We start from the raw sequence: 13,949 nt of genomic DNA, 5'->3' as shown, positions 1-13,949 counted from the left end.
TAGTCCAGCTATTTTGTGGTAAGTGTTTGCATGGTATAGTTTTTTTCATTCTTTTACTTTTAAGCTATCCATATTGCTATACTTAAAGTGGGTTTCATCAAATACCCAGTTTAGTCTTATGTAGCTGTGTCTATAAAGAATATTTTTGCAAGACTTATTACAAAAATTTGCTTTTTGTTTGTCTTCTATAATTAAATTCTCACTATACGGAGTGCCACTGTATTAAATTTATGTTTTCAGAAGTCCCAACTAAAATTTAAATATATTTCCTGGGATGAAAGGCACATCAATAAATTTATGACCACTTATCTCATGAGTAGAAGGAAGAATCCACAGAAATCAGAGTCCATGGTAGATAAACTTTGACACCTAGAGTGGATTTGAGACAGCAGTGGGATACGTGGTATGGTAGAAGGGTTACCCTTTGTGTAAGTGACCACACATGATACAAGATGGATAGAGAAGTGGAGAGAGGGAGAAGAAAAGAGAAAGAAGTAACTGTATAAAAAGCAGCAAGAGCAATGAAAGCAAAACCAACTTCAAGGTAGGTTTAGAGCGAAAGAACTAATTATCAAAAAAGAAAACCCTTTATCTTACTTATGGGTTTTTCTAAGTGCCAGGACTAGACAGTACCCTCAGTTAATCCCATTTCATCTGGTCTAATTAGGGTGTGGAAACTCACAGAGGTTGTCAGAAAGAGAACCGAGGTTGATGAGGCCATGAGTTAACTCAGTGCCCAGACAGTTTTGTAACGTGGAATTTCAACCTGTTACATTTGCAGATCATCTTCAGATTTCTATCAAGAGTGTTCCCTCACTGTATAGCCCCACTATGGGGTTACACTGTATTTGTAGTTCTGTGCATGGAACCTGCTCTGTTTTTGTGGTTGTTGTCATATTCCTTTCACAATCGTTCTTTTTTGCCCGGGGGCACATAATGTCTTTTTCCATCATAGTTCACTAATCAAAGCCTTGCTATGTCACAACAGTTCAGTTCAGTTCAGTCACTCAGTCATGCCTGACTCTTTGTGACCCCACGGACTGCAGCACGCCAGGCTTCCCTGTGCATCAACAACTCCTGGAATTTACTAAACTCACATCCATTGAGTTGGTGATGCCGTCCAACCATCTCATCCTCTGTCATCCCCTTTTCTTCCTGCCTCCAATCTTTTCCAGCATTGGAGTCTTTTCCAATGAGTCAGTTCTTTGCATCAGGTGGCCAAAGTATTGGAGCTTCAACTTCAGCATCAGTTCTTCCAATGAATATTCAGGACTGATTTCCTTTAGGACTAGTTTGATCTCCTTGCAGTCCAGGGGACTCTCAAGAGTCTTCTCCAACACCACAGTTCAAAAGCATCAACTCTTTGGCACTCAGTTTTCTTCATGGTCCAACTCTCACATCCCTACACGACCACTGGAAGAACCATAGCTTTGACTAGATGGACTTTTGTTAGCAAAGTAATGTCTCTGCTTTTTAATATGCTGTCTCGGTTGGTCATAGCTTTTCCTTCCAGGAGCAAGAGTCTTTTAATTTCATGGCTGCAGTCACCATCTGCAGTGATTTTGGAGCCCATGAAAATAAAGTCTGTCACTGTTTCCATTGTTTCCCCATCTATTTGCCATGAAGTGATGGGGCTAGATGCCATGATCTTAGTATTTTAAATGCTGAGTTTTAAGACAGCTTTTTCACTCTTCTCATCTCACTTTCATCAAGAGGGTCTTCAGTTACTCTTTGCTTTCTGCCATAAGGGTGGTGTCATCTGCATATATAAGGTTATGGATATTTCTCCCGGCAATCCTGATTCTAGCTTGTGCTTCATCCAACCTGGCATTTTGCATGATGTACTGTGTAAATAGGGTGACAATATACAGCCTTGTACTCCTTTCCCAATTTGGAACCAGTCCATTGTCCCATGTCTGGTTCTAAACTGTTGCTTCTTGACCAGTATACTGGTTTCTTAGGAGGCAGGTAAGGTGGTCTGTTATTCCCATCTCTTTAAGAATTTTCCAGTTTCCATGTCATAACAATTAAGCTACATTTACTCTTGGGCACAGAGTGGCTCCATAAATGTCAAAATCCTATTTGACTTTGAATGGTTTTACCCTAATTAAAGGCTTTCTCAGCAAATAGAAAATAATACCTGCATATAACAGCAAAGAAATATAGAGGCACGATGTCACTTAGATTCCAGATAGACCAGAAACATATGCCCTGAGGGGAATCATCGACTATGTTAATAAGGGAAGATGCATTTTACACCATGGGGTCTTTACATGCTTTCACATATGCCAGCATTATACTGCTGAGGCTGCTGGGGACAGCAGAGAACGACAATAAGGCCGTCTTTCTTTGGCGGAGCACCTCACCAGTTACAAGGAATTCTTGCTGTGTGTTCACTCATTTGATCATGCCACTGTTGTGAGGAAGGCAAGGAATGAGTACTGAGTTTTTAGCGGGTGAAGGTCACGCTAAGTGAGTGACTGGCCCAGGGTCACACCAGTGGCAACTGAGGCCAAATACCAGGCTCTTGCTCCTTAACTAGTATCTTTGTGGCTTGATTTTGGGTGGAAAAAGACAAAGCTGACAGAACTATCTGCTCACATGAGACTAAGAGCTTGGAAAACTGCCAAAGATCACCGTGTAAATAAATCAAAGCCAGAATTTTACTTTTGCTTTAGTTACTAATTTTTTATAGCATAGATCCATTTTCAGTTGTTTTCTTAAGCCAAGTAAATGTCAAAAGATAATCAACATTCACCCGCTCAACTCCCTGAGCTGCTGCCAAACTCCATGGCATATAATACAAACAATTTGGTCTGACTCACTTTTATGGGCCTGGAAGAGCCTTGTATTTATCTCTGCTCACTCACATTTTACCAGTTCTTTCAGATCTATTTCCAAGGGCATTTCTTCCATGAAACCTCAGATCTTCTGCAAACAGATGTGAACTTTTTCTTTGAACTGCCACTGTACTGTACTTGCGCTCATGTTGTTGTTTAGTCGCTAAGTCATGTCAGGTCTGACTTTTTTGTGACTCCATGGACTGTAGCACACCAGGCTCCTCTGTCCGTGGGATTTCCTAGACAAGAACACTGGAGTGGGTTGCCATTTCCTTCCCCGGGGGATCTTCCCAACCCAGGGATGGGACTCATGTCTCCTGCTTGGCAGGTGGATTCTTTAGCTTGAGCCACCTGGGATGTATTATTTCTCAAACTTACTTTCTCTGAGCTGCTCAATTAATTAAACAAAGAGGCCATTAGATGGAGGGATCTCTGTGTCATGGCAGCCTGGAAATGCCTCAAGGTTATGAAATCAAAATGCTAAGGACAACCAATCACAGATAGCCAGCTAGGCTTTAAACTATAATTAATGTAATCATTTCCTTTCTTTGCTTCTGCACTTTTTCTGAAAGTCCTTCCTGTGGCTCCCAGTGGTAGAGAGCTGCTAATCATTTCTTGTTGGGTGCTATCTGATTCAAATACACTTTTGCATATATAGTATTATAAATACAATGGATAAACAATAAGTTCCCTATACTATACTATATACTATACTGTATAGTATACTATAATGAAAAATGATACATATATACATATAACTGGATCACTTTGCAGTATAGCAAAAATTAACACAACATTGTAAATCAACTATACTACAAAAATTAAATTAATAAAAGATTTTTGCTCAAATGTACTCTTAAATTTAAAAATTTCCTCCGTTTATCTTTTAAAAGTGTTTTCTCATTAAACATATGAAAAGGGGAAAAGAGAAATCTGAAGTTAAGCGAAATCAAGAAGAAGATAAAATTTCTTGTATGAGTCACATATTTCAGAAGTGTGTATCGAGCACTTATAATGTACAAGGTATTATAGATTTTTTGAATATATCAGTAAAAATGAAATTCCTGCCCCATGACAAGGCTGGGGTTAATAAAATATTCATTGCATTGAACTCTGAACTTTACTGGTTTATCATTGGTATTGCTCTTTCATGAGTGCCTTTTACTGTTGATAAGTTACATAACATGTATGTGTGCTCACTAAAAAAAAAAATTAAGCCCTGTAAAAACAAGAATTGTATTTTACTTACCTTTTATCACATTTAGAACCTGATTTAAGTGACTGATTTAAGTGTCCTGATTTAAGTGTCCATATAAATGGACATTCAAATGACTGTTGATTCAAATCTGACTATCTCAATCTGATAAGGACTGTAAACTGTGGTGAATGGATACAGGGCTAAAGCAGGTGATGTAAAGGAGAGAACTGGCTGGAGGCGGCAAAGTTATAAAAGGCTTGTTTCAGCTCAACAGGGAGTCTGGCACTGAGCTCAAATGTTTGTAGCCTTTTAGGAATGCTGCCTTCAGAGAGGGTAAAGGCAGGATCTGTGAAGGTGCACTTATCTGAATTATAATGCTTTGCATTCCAGCTCCCAGATAACTAGACAGAAGACTCTAGAAAAGGTCCTACCTTTCTGTGTTTCGGCTACAGTAATTCATCACTGAGAAGTTTCATGATTAAGTGCCATCATTTTTTGGAACAGCTGTAATGCAATAACAATGCCTAGAATGTACCAGTGTAAGTCTCCCAGTCGTGTCCAACTTTTTGTGACCCCATGGACTGTACAGTCCATGGAATTCTGTAGGCCAGAATACTGGAGTGGGTAGCCTTTCCCTTCTCCAGGGTATCTTTCCAACCCAGGGATTGAACCCAGGTCTCCCACACTGCAGGCAGATTCTTTACCGGCTGAGCCACAAGGAAAGTCCATGAATACTGGAGTGGGTAGCCTATCCCTTCTCCAGCAGATCTTCTCGACCCAGCAATTGAACCAGGGTCTCCTGCACTGCAGGTGGATTCTTTACCAACTGAGCTATCAGGGAAGCCCAGAATGTACCAAGTGTCCACTGAAATTGGCAATTTCTAATTTTTCAATAGAAGTTATGAAACCACATACTGATGTGAAATCCTAATGTTCATAACTGATAACTTCATCAAAATTCTAACTATAGCTGTGCACTTTAAAAATATTAAAAACAGACAGGGCCACCAGTTTTCAATCTTTGTGAGACTTCTATTTTAGTGTTAATGTTACATAATTATTCAATCAGTTAATTAAGTACTGGGGCTTCTGCAGTGAATTAAATTCTTTGCTCCTGTGGCTCATTTATTCTGGTGGTGGTGGTGGCATGCAGGAGTGAGGGAGAAACAGGTAGAATGACAGTCAATAAACAAAAACAAAATATGTTCGGGAGTGATAAGTTCTATGGAGAAAATTCATTTGGGAAAGGGAGAGGGTTACCTGGAGTAGGATGGGGAAAAGTAGATTATCTTAGGTAAATGGTTAGAGGATAACTCTGAAAAAGCAAGGAACTGGAGCAGAGAAGTGAAATAAATGAGTGGACGAGCCACGAGGTCATCTAAGAGCTCTTCCAGTGAAAGAGAGTAAATGCAGCAACCCTGCGCTGGGAAAACAGTTGGTGTTTTCGAGGAGTACCTAAGAGTACAGTGTGACCAGAGCCTAATGAGAAAAACGGAGATGAGGTCAGAGAGAGTGTGGGAGCCAAAGCACGTTAAACTTTTAGGTCACAGCATGGACTTCAGCTTTTATTCTGAATAAGACAGGTGGCTTAAGCTGCTATAACAGAATATCATAGACTGTATGGCTTACAAACAACAAAGATTTAGTTTTTAGAGTTCTGGAGGCTGCAGCTTTGAGATCAGGGTGCCAGCATTGTTGAGTTCTGCTGACAGCTCTCTGTAAGGTGGCAGAAGGCCATTATCCTCACATGACAAAGAGTGTAAGAGAGATTTCTGGGATCTCTTTTTTAAGATCAACAATCTCATTCACGAGGGCTCCACCCTCAGGACCTAATCACATTCTGGAGGTCTCATCTCCTAATCATTCCTTTGGGGGTTAGGATTCAACATACGGGTTTTGAGGGGATACAGACTTTCAGTTTACAACAACAACAAAAAACATTGAAAGATTTTAATCAGAAGAGTGACACGATTAAGTTATATTTTTCAAAGGCCTCTCTAACTGTTACATTGAGCTTCTCTGGTGGCTCAATTAAAAAAAAAAAAAAAAAAAAAAACCTCCTGCCAATGCAGGAGATACACGTTTGATCCCTGGGTCAGGAAGACCCCCCGGAGAAGGAAATGGCAACCCACTCCAGTATTCTTGCCTGGGGAATCCCATGGATAGAGGAGCTACAGTCTATGGGGTTGCAAAAAGAGTGAGACGTGAGTGGGTCTCACTAAATATCAACAACAAAACTAGCTGTTATGTTAAGATGAGACTGTGTGAGGCAGGAATGCAGAGAGAGCAGTTAAGAGGTTATTGTAATAATCCAAAAGAGCTTATGGCAAAACCGAATTGGCAATTAGACCTCTGACCAGTGAGACTGAGTAGTTAGTTGTAAATATAAATTTGGACTTGTGAGACTAGCTCGGGCAATGGAGTATCTGGAATTACCAGTGATGGGATCTAAATCATGGTGTTGAGTGAGGTCACCACAGAAATGAGGGTCGATGAGAAGATGTGAGGACAGAGCACTGGGATGCTCTCTCTACATGTAGAGGATGAGAAATTGAAGACAATCCAGCAAAGGCAAATAAAAAGGAGTCATTCAAGCATCATGAGATAGTAAATAAACTGGACACCAAATTTTGGAAATGTTTTTAGGAGGATCCGCCAGGCAAATGCTCTCAACAAACTGAGTGGTTGAGGATTGCAACTGACCTTTGGGCTTGGCAACGTCTTGGCAAGACAATTTTAGTAGATTCATGGAAATAAAAGTATGAATAGAATGGGTTCAAGAGAGAATAACAGGAGAGAAAGCTGAAAACATGACTGAGAATTCTTTCAAATGTATTGTAATTCATTTGAAATTCTTTTCAAATTTATTGTAGAGAAAACTGAGGCAATAGCTGGAGAGGAATATAGGGTGATGATGTTACTTTTTGCTGCTGTTGTTTTTAACTGGTTTTAAAAGATGTGGGATATTTTAACATTTTTATCTGTTGGGAGGAATCATCTAGTAGAAAGAGAGGCTTTGCCAGTGCAAGAAAGAGAGCAGTCAGGGTTTATAGGAGGTAAATTTCGGGTGCATGGTTTGCTAAGTTTTAACACATTTATAGAGCTGTGTGTCTGTTACCAGAATTACTATTGCACTTGAAAAGCACCTTCAGGCTGCCCCTTGTTAGTCATGCATTCAAACCACCCCAACTCTTGGCTACAGCTGATCTTTGCTCCATGGCTATGCTTTTGCCTTTCTTCAAATACATTTTACTCAGTGTTTCCCACGAGGTTTCGAGCACTCCAGGGGAATTCCAGAACCCTCTTACTTACTGTCTGGGTGAAGGTGGTAATATTAACCACTTCCTTGTGGACAGGTCCTGAGAGGAACTGTGTTGAAATAAAGGAACTTAATCTGATGATTCACCCTCTGTGGGCACAAGCATATGTGGCAAGATGAAGTGGGAAGGAAGAATCAAATATTCATGCTCATTTCTACCTCTTCCCCTAGGTTATCTCTTGCCATCTCCTGTTGTGAGAGGTATCTCAAACTGCATTGACAGATGTGAAGACTTCCCAAGAGATCAAGGGGCCCTGGTCTAAATCATATCATTCAAAGATGCTGCTCTTATCACAAAACAGGACAGACTCAAAATGGGTATAAGAGATCAAACTGACAGTCTTCCTGCCTTGGAATAATCTAAAAATTCAAGCTCTATGAGGACTAAGCTTGGAGGCTGAGCTCGTGACCGTCTTCAGAGGTCATCTGGCCAAAGGAAAGTCATAGATGGAGGAGAAGCACGTGACAGGGAGGTATGTGGACCTTCAGGAGGGAGCTGCTGGCTAGAAACTCCAGTCTACTGTGCAGGTAACCGTGGTATTACCTGCAGGAGCCAGCACCCCATAGCACCGATGCTATAGAACAACAAGCGGGGAGGTAGCTCTCCCTCCCGCCATGGGTGTGTGCTCAATTATCTGAACAGGCTTGTCCTTCTTAGAATCGCACCCCTTTCCATAAGTACATTTTGGAGAAGGAAATGGCAACCCACTCCAGTGTTCTTGCCTGGAGAATCCCAGGGATGGCGGAGCCTTGTGGGCTTCAGTCTGTGGGGTCACACAGAGTCGGACACGACTGAAGCGACTTAGCAGCAGCAACAGCAGCAGCCATAAGTACATTTAGATTTAAATGAGATAATTTAGGGAATAAAATGAAGAATTAAAAATTGGACTTCGTTGAATTAGTAATCTTGATAAATGATTTTAAACTGAATTTACTCCAACACTATTTTTCTGGAGGCAGGTTGGGCATTACTTTTCTTCTCACTCAAACTGGTGACTGTAGAATTGAAACCTCTTACGCATGTCCAGGGTCAGACAGATTGACCTTGAAGCCCAGAAACCAGCTTTTGAGCCCAGTTATGGCTGGACTGCCAACTTCTGACTCACACCAAAATCTTGCTGATGAGTGAGACCTGGGTACCTCCTTATCCCTGATGGCTGAGGCTTCCTTCAATTGAAAACCGTGTTACTAAGATTTCATCTAAAATGCAGGACCAATTTCAGCTAAATGCTTTAATTATAAAGTATCTATTGAATCATGATCAGTTTTTAAGTATCTTAAGGGTTAAACTGTTTATGAATTTTGTTTTCCTGAGGAGAGGGTAGAGTCGAGGGACGCTGCCAGGGCAAAGAGATGACTTATAGCTCTATGTCTGCCTCTTTGTATCAGAGAGAGATGCTACCAAGTGGAGCACAGCTTCCTGGGAGCCTGGAGTGAGTGTTCTGCAACTCCCAGTGCAGCCCAGGAGTCTCATGGGCCCCCACACACCCAAGCCCTAGCTTTGAAAAGCTTTTACCCAGGACCCTGCACTCTTCAAGTTCTTTTCCCAAGCTTAAGAAGGAGAAGAATCACCCGGGGAGCCTGTTAAACACGAAGTTTCCGGTTTAGCTGTCCTGGGTTTCTGCATTTTTTAACAAGCATGAACCTCAGTTTGAGTAAAGACACCACGGAGGACTTGGTTAATGAGTTCCGGCTGCGCAGCTTGAACCGCACGCGGTCTGAAGCCTTCGCAGTAAGGAACCCCAATTACTGTCACTTCCCTGCGCTGATGCACACTCAACAGGCTCGGCAGGCCCCGGGCTCTCCACTCCAGGGCTGAATCAGCAGTTAAGCACTCCTATTCTCTGGAAATTCTCCACTCACTCGTGTGGATTTCTGTTTCAACACTAAAGAACCAGCGTCCTCAACTTGGACTGGCAGGAGATTCACATCCTGGTGCTCACCTGCCATCTGGTGGTGAGAAATGAATACCAAGATACAGGGAAAATTTTTTCTCCTTTCTTCTGCTTTTTCTCCATGGTAAACAACTCAGAGTGTTTGGTCACTGTAAAATGTAAAAGGTGCGTGTTTTTTTTTTTTTTTTAAGTATAAAGATGCCTTGGTGCCTTACCTGGCAAGCGCCTTACCTGAAGAGTGGGTGTTTGAGGGATTCATCTCAGGGCAGGAGGTCCTGTTCTCCTCAGAGTAGCTCTGATGTCAGCTTTTCTGGTACCAGGCTCCTGTCCCAACTCCAGAGGAGTTGGGGCATCCTCGGGCTGGCACTGAATTTAGGGATGAGCCAAGGCAAGGTTGAATATATCGGGTCCTGTACTCTGGAAAGTTGTGATAGGAAAAAGACATTCTATCAACATTACATACTGATAAAGAATCATTAATCCATGAGAACTCTTAATAGTGGGATCCAGGGTTTGCTTTTTATCTTACAAAAAAGCCTTGTGAATCTACACTGACAAAACATTGCACCCGTATGGCATTCAGGTTTCCCGGCCTTCTGGGCACAACTGTGTTTGCACTCACTTCGGTTCACTTCAGTTCAGTCGCTCAGTTGTGTCCGACTCTTTGCGACCCCATGAATCGCAGCACGCCAGGCCTTCCTGTCCATCACCAACTCCCGGAGTTCACCCAGACTCACGTCCATCGTGTCAGTTAAATTGTGCATTTTCTAGATTGACTCTTGAGACTGGGGCTGGAAAAGAACGTGCCTGTATGAATGGCTGTGGGTGGAGGAGAGTTCAACCTCTCCTGTTTTTATCAACAGCGGGTGTATACCAAACTCCCGTGACAGTCATGAGAAAATAAAATCTAGAGTGGAAAGAACAACCAAACAAGGTTTAGAAGATCTGAGCTCTCACTCCATTTTTCTTTCTGACAAGTCTTTTGATGACCTTAAAAGTCTCCATTTCTTCTCTTGCAAAATGCAGGTTTTATACTTATCTTACAAGATTATCATTGAGATGAGTGAGATTCTGGAAGTAGAAGGGTTTTGAAATTATGAAATGTAGGATGTATGATTGTATCCATGGATTTGTATCAGTTCCAATGATGGCCAGGAGGAAAGTTTCAGGTGTGTGGGTAGCACGAGACACTGATGTCCTTGGGTATCCACTGGGAATCTTTCTGAATAACTAAAAAAAAAAAAGGCTCCAAAAGTTGTGCATCTATGTGTTGATGATGATACAATTTTTTTTAAATTTGCTATGTTTAGAGTTCATGAAAGACATTTGTGACTATTACATTAAAAAAATGGCAAAACAATGGCAGTAGGAACAGTAAAATTACTTTTAGCTATAAAGGGTTGATTCTAAATGTTTTGGCTTTGAAATAATATCGTTTTAGAAAGAGGCTTAGTTAACTGCTCTTTTGTTCATACTTGCTGATAAAGTTTTGAATCTAGCCTAGTCATTGTTTTTATTATTCAGGTAATTATACAGTGTTTTACGAAACTCAAAGCTAATTCAAATGTGAGAGATTTTAACACTTATTTCTTAATTGTGAAAAATGAACAGGTTTAATGAGCAGAAGGATTCTTCCTCTCCTCTTTGTCAGGAATTTGAAAACAGTGTATAGAATAAGTAAAACCGTGAGTCATGAATCTCATTTCTTCTGGCTCAGAAAACCTAGTTAGGGAGCATTTTATATGAAAAAAAAAAAAGCATTTCCTTCTTTATATTTTTAATTTCAAAATCTTTTGAAGGAGAGTCTTTTGTATTTGGTTCTGATATACCTATGGATGCATACAGGATGAACACACACACACAGTTCTCCTTGTATCCTATCTCTGTATTCTTAGCATCTTTCAATAGGTTTAAGGCATTTAAAAAGCAGAACACTGTGGAGATACCTTAGATTTGAGGCAGTGAGGAAGCTGAAGCACAGGATGGACGATGAAATGGAGCCACGAAAGGGACAGGAAAAGCGCACAAGGAAGTCCTCATACTTTTTAAGGAGAGAGGCCCAGTTTGGTCCTGAATTTTTCCAGCAGCCTGCACAGAGGGAAATTTGATCAGGTACATGAGTCACCGTGTCCATAAAATGAGAGCAGAACAACTGCTCTGGCAGAAAGCTGTGTTCAGTCTCCGAAGTTGCTCACTTCGGTGGAATATTCTCACCTCAAGCTGGGCAAGAGCCTGGACTAAGTGATTATTTGGAAGAAACCAAAAAAAGTTATCTTTCCTCTGAAAAAGCACAGTCTGTGTGCCTTTGTCTGTGTAAGTAGAAATCCAGAGGGGTTGAGATTTAATAGCCCTATCTAATGACAGTTTTAAAAATGATTGCTCATAGATGATAAAATTACTTTTTTCAATTACATGAGGGGAGAATGAAAAGTTGGTAAGAAACAATAGATATAGGAAAAAGAGGAATTAAAAATAAAGACACACTCAATACAGAGAGCTAAAAAAGCAGACATTCAGGCCATACTGTCTCTAAAATAAACAGCAAATTATTTAATATTCCTGGCATATTAAGCAATTGGAGGAGGTTTAGGAAAGGGGTGATCTCTGAAAACACTGCTACCTTTGGCTTTAGCGTAATCATGTACAGAAAGTAGATCCAGGACTTCATGCCGAGGGTCGCAGCTCTGCCTTCAGATGTCAGGATGACTTTAGGTCAGTCGTATTTCTTTTCTTGTAAGATGAGATGGTAGTTGTAAGACGGAAGACAGGAGCTGTCGGCCATCCCGTCACACTGATTGTAACCGCAGAGGCAAAGTCAGGCTGCCACCTGTAAAATGCCCCTTTGGTAAAACGCTTTTTCATGGGCTAAGGGCAGGCACAATAAATGTCACCACCAGGGGGCAGGAGTGCACTCTGGATAAATGGAGTGGCCCTGCACCCTTCTCTGTCTTCCAACCACAAACTCTCCGCTAGGTGACAGCAACGTGAATATAATTGGAATAGTCATTAATGGGTTATACAAAAAAAATTAATTCTTCTTTTAAATCGGAGAGCAGCACTTTAAAAAAGTATCTACAGTTGGAAATTTTTTCTCTAGAATTTACCATTTGCTGTAGCCCTCCCATACACTAACCTAATACACAAAACCAAAACAAAATGCCCAAAACTTTTTTGAGGGGCAAGCGGCGGTGCACATTTTAAAGAACCTGGAAAAGACTACTATTTGAAACCATTATTATTTAAGAGTTTACAGCTCCCAGTCTTTCTTATCCCAATTTAAAAAATTTAAAATAAGTGATTAAAATAGTTATTGCTTTGAAGATAATTATAGTTACTGTTTCAGTTCAGATCAGTCACTCAGTCATGTCTGACTCTTTGCGGCCCCATGAATCGCAGCACGCCAGGCCTCCCTGTCTATCACGAACTCCCGGAGTTCACTCAAACCCACGTCCATCGAGTCAGTGATGCCATCCAGCCATCTCATCCTCTGTCATCCCCTTCTCCTCCTGCACTCAATCTTTGCCAGCATCAGGGTCTTTTCAAATGAGTCAGCTCTTTGCATCAGGTGGCCAAAGTATTGGAGTTTCAGCTTCAGCATCGGTCCTTCCAATGAATATTCAGGACTGATCTCCTTTAGGATGAACTGGTTGGATCTCCTTGCAGTCCAAGGGACTCTCAAGAGTCTTCTCCAACACCACAGTTTAAAAGCATCAATTCTTCAGTGCTCAGCTTTCTTTATAGTCCAACTCTCACATCCATACATGACTACAGGAAAAACCATAGCCTTGACTAGACGGACCTTTGTTGGCAAAGTAATGTCTCTGCTTTTGAATATGCTATCTAGGTTGGTCATAACTTTCTTTCCAAGGAGTAAGTATCTTTTAATTTCATGGCTGCAGTCACCATCTGCAGTGATTTTGGAGCCCAGAAAAATAAAGTCTGACACTGTTTCCACTTTTTCCCCATCTATTTCCCATGAAGTGATGGGACCAGATGTCATGATCTTCGTTTTCTGAATGTTGAGCTTTAAGCCAACTTTTTCACTCTCCACTTTCACTTTCATCAAGAGGCTTTTGAGTTCCTCTTCACTTTCTGCCATAAGGGTGGTGTTATCTGCATATCTGAGGTTATTGATATTTCTCCCGGCAATCTTGATTCCAGCTTGTGCTTCTTCCAGCCCAGCGTTTCTCATGATGTACTCTGCATAGAAGTTAAATAAGCAGGGTGACAATATACACCCTTGATGTACTCCTTTTCCTATTTGGAACCAGTCTGTTGTTTACTGACCACTAATGTGCTAAGGGTTGTATTTAGATGCTTTTAAAGCATTAGCTTATTGAATCCGGATTGGAGCTTTTTAAGAAAGCCCAGGTTTGAATTTAAGCTTATTTAGGGACATCATCTCTGCATTTTCCATGATCTTATTATGCTTTTTCTGCTTGAGCCATTTTCACAACCCATACTGAAGGAGAAATTGGAACTACCCTCATAGTATGATTTTTAGTGCACACATGGATGTATTGTCTCTACTTAAGACTTTCTTTCCCTCTCATGAGAGACAAAACATTAACCTGATGAGGGACAATAATATAATTTGATTCTTACACAGAAGGCTGAAAATGAAGACTGGTTTGGGAGTAATAGCAAAGTAAAAACTCATTAAAGCTGAAAGAGAAATGACTGGAGAGAATGGTAGG

At 40.9% G+C, this 13,949-nt stretch overlaps 1 long non-coding RNA gene across 5 annotated transcripts in view; it reads left to right on the top strand.

Moving 5' to 3' along the window:
* The window catches only part of LOC113895631, a 140,333-nt gene that overhangs the window by 108,209 nt on the left and 18,175 nt on the right, over positions 1-13,949 (top strand). For all 5 annotated transcript variants that reach the window (XR_003511894.1, XR_003511895.1, XR_003511896.1 and 2 more), the window contains 2 exons: positions 7,529-7,830; positions 8,747-9,417. This is a non-coding gene — a long non-coding RNA (uncharacterized LOC113895631). The remainder of the gene's footprint in view (positions 1-7,528; positions 7,831-8,746; positions 9,418-13,949) is intronic.

The sequence above is a fragment of the Bos indicus x Bos taurus genome, chromosome 7, assembly GCF_003369695.1.
Source record: "Bos indicus x Bos taurus breed Angus x Brahman F1 hybrid chromosome 7, Bos_hybrid_MaternalHap_v2.0, whole genome shotgun sequence".
Lineage (NCBI taxonomy): Eukaryota > Metazoa > Chordata > Mammalia > Artiodactyla > Bovidae > Bos > Bos indicus x Bos taurus.
Note: the sequence above shows the minus strand (reverse complement) of the source record. Positions and strands in the feature narration are given on the sequence as shown.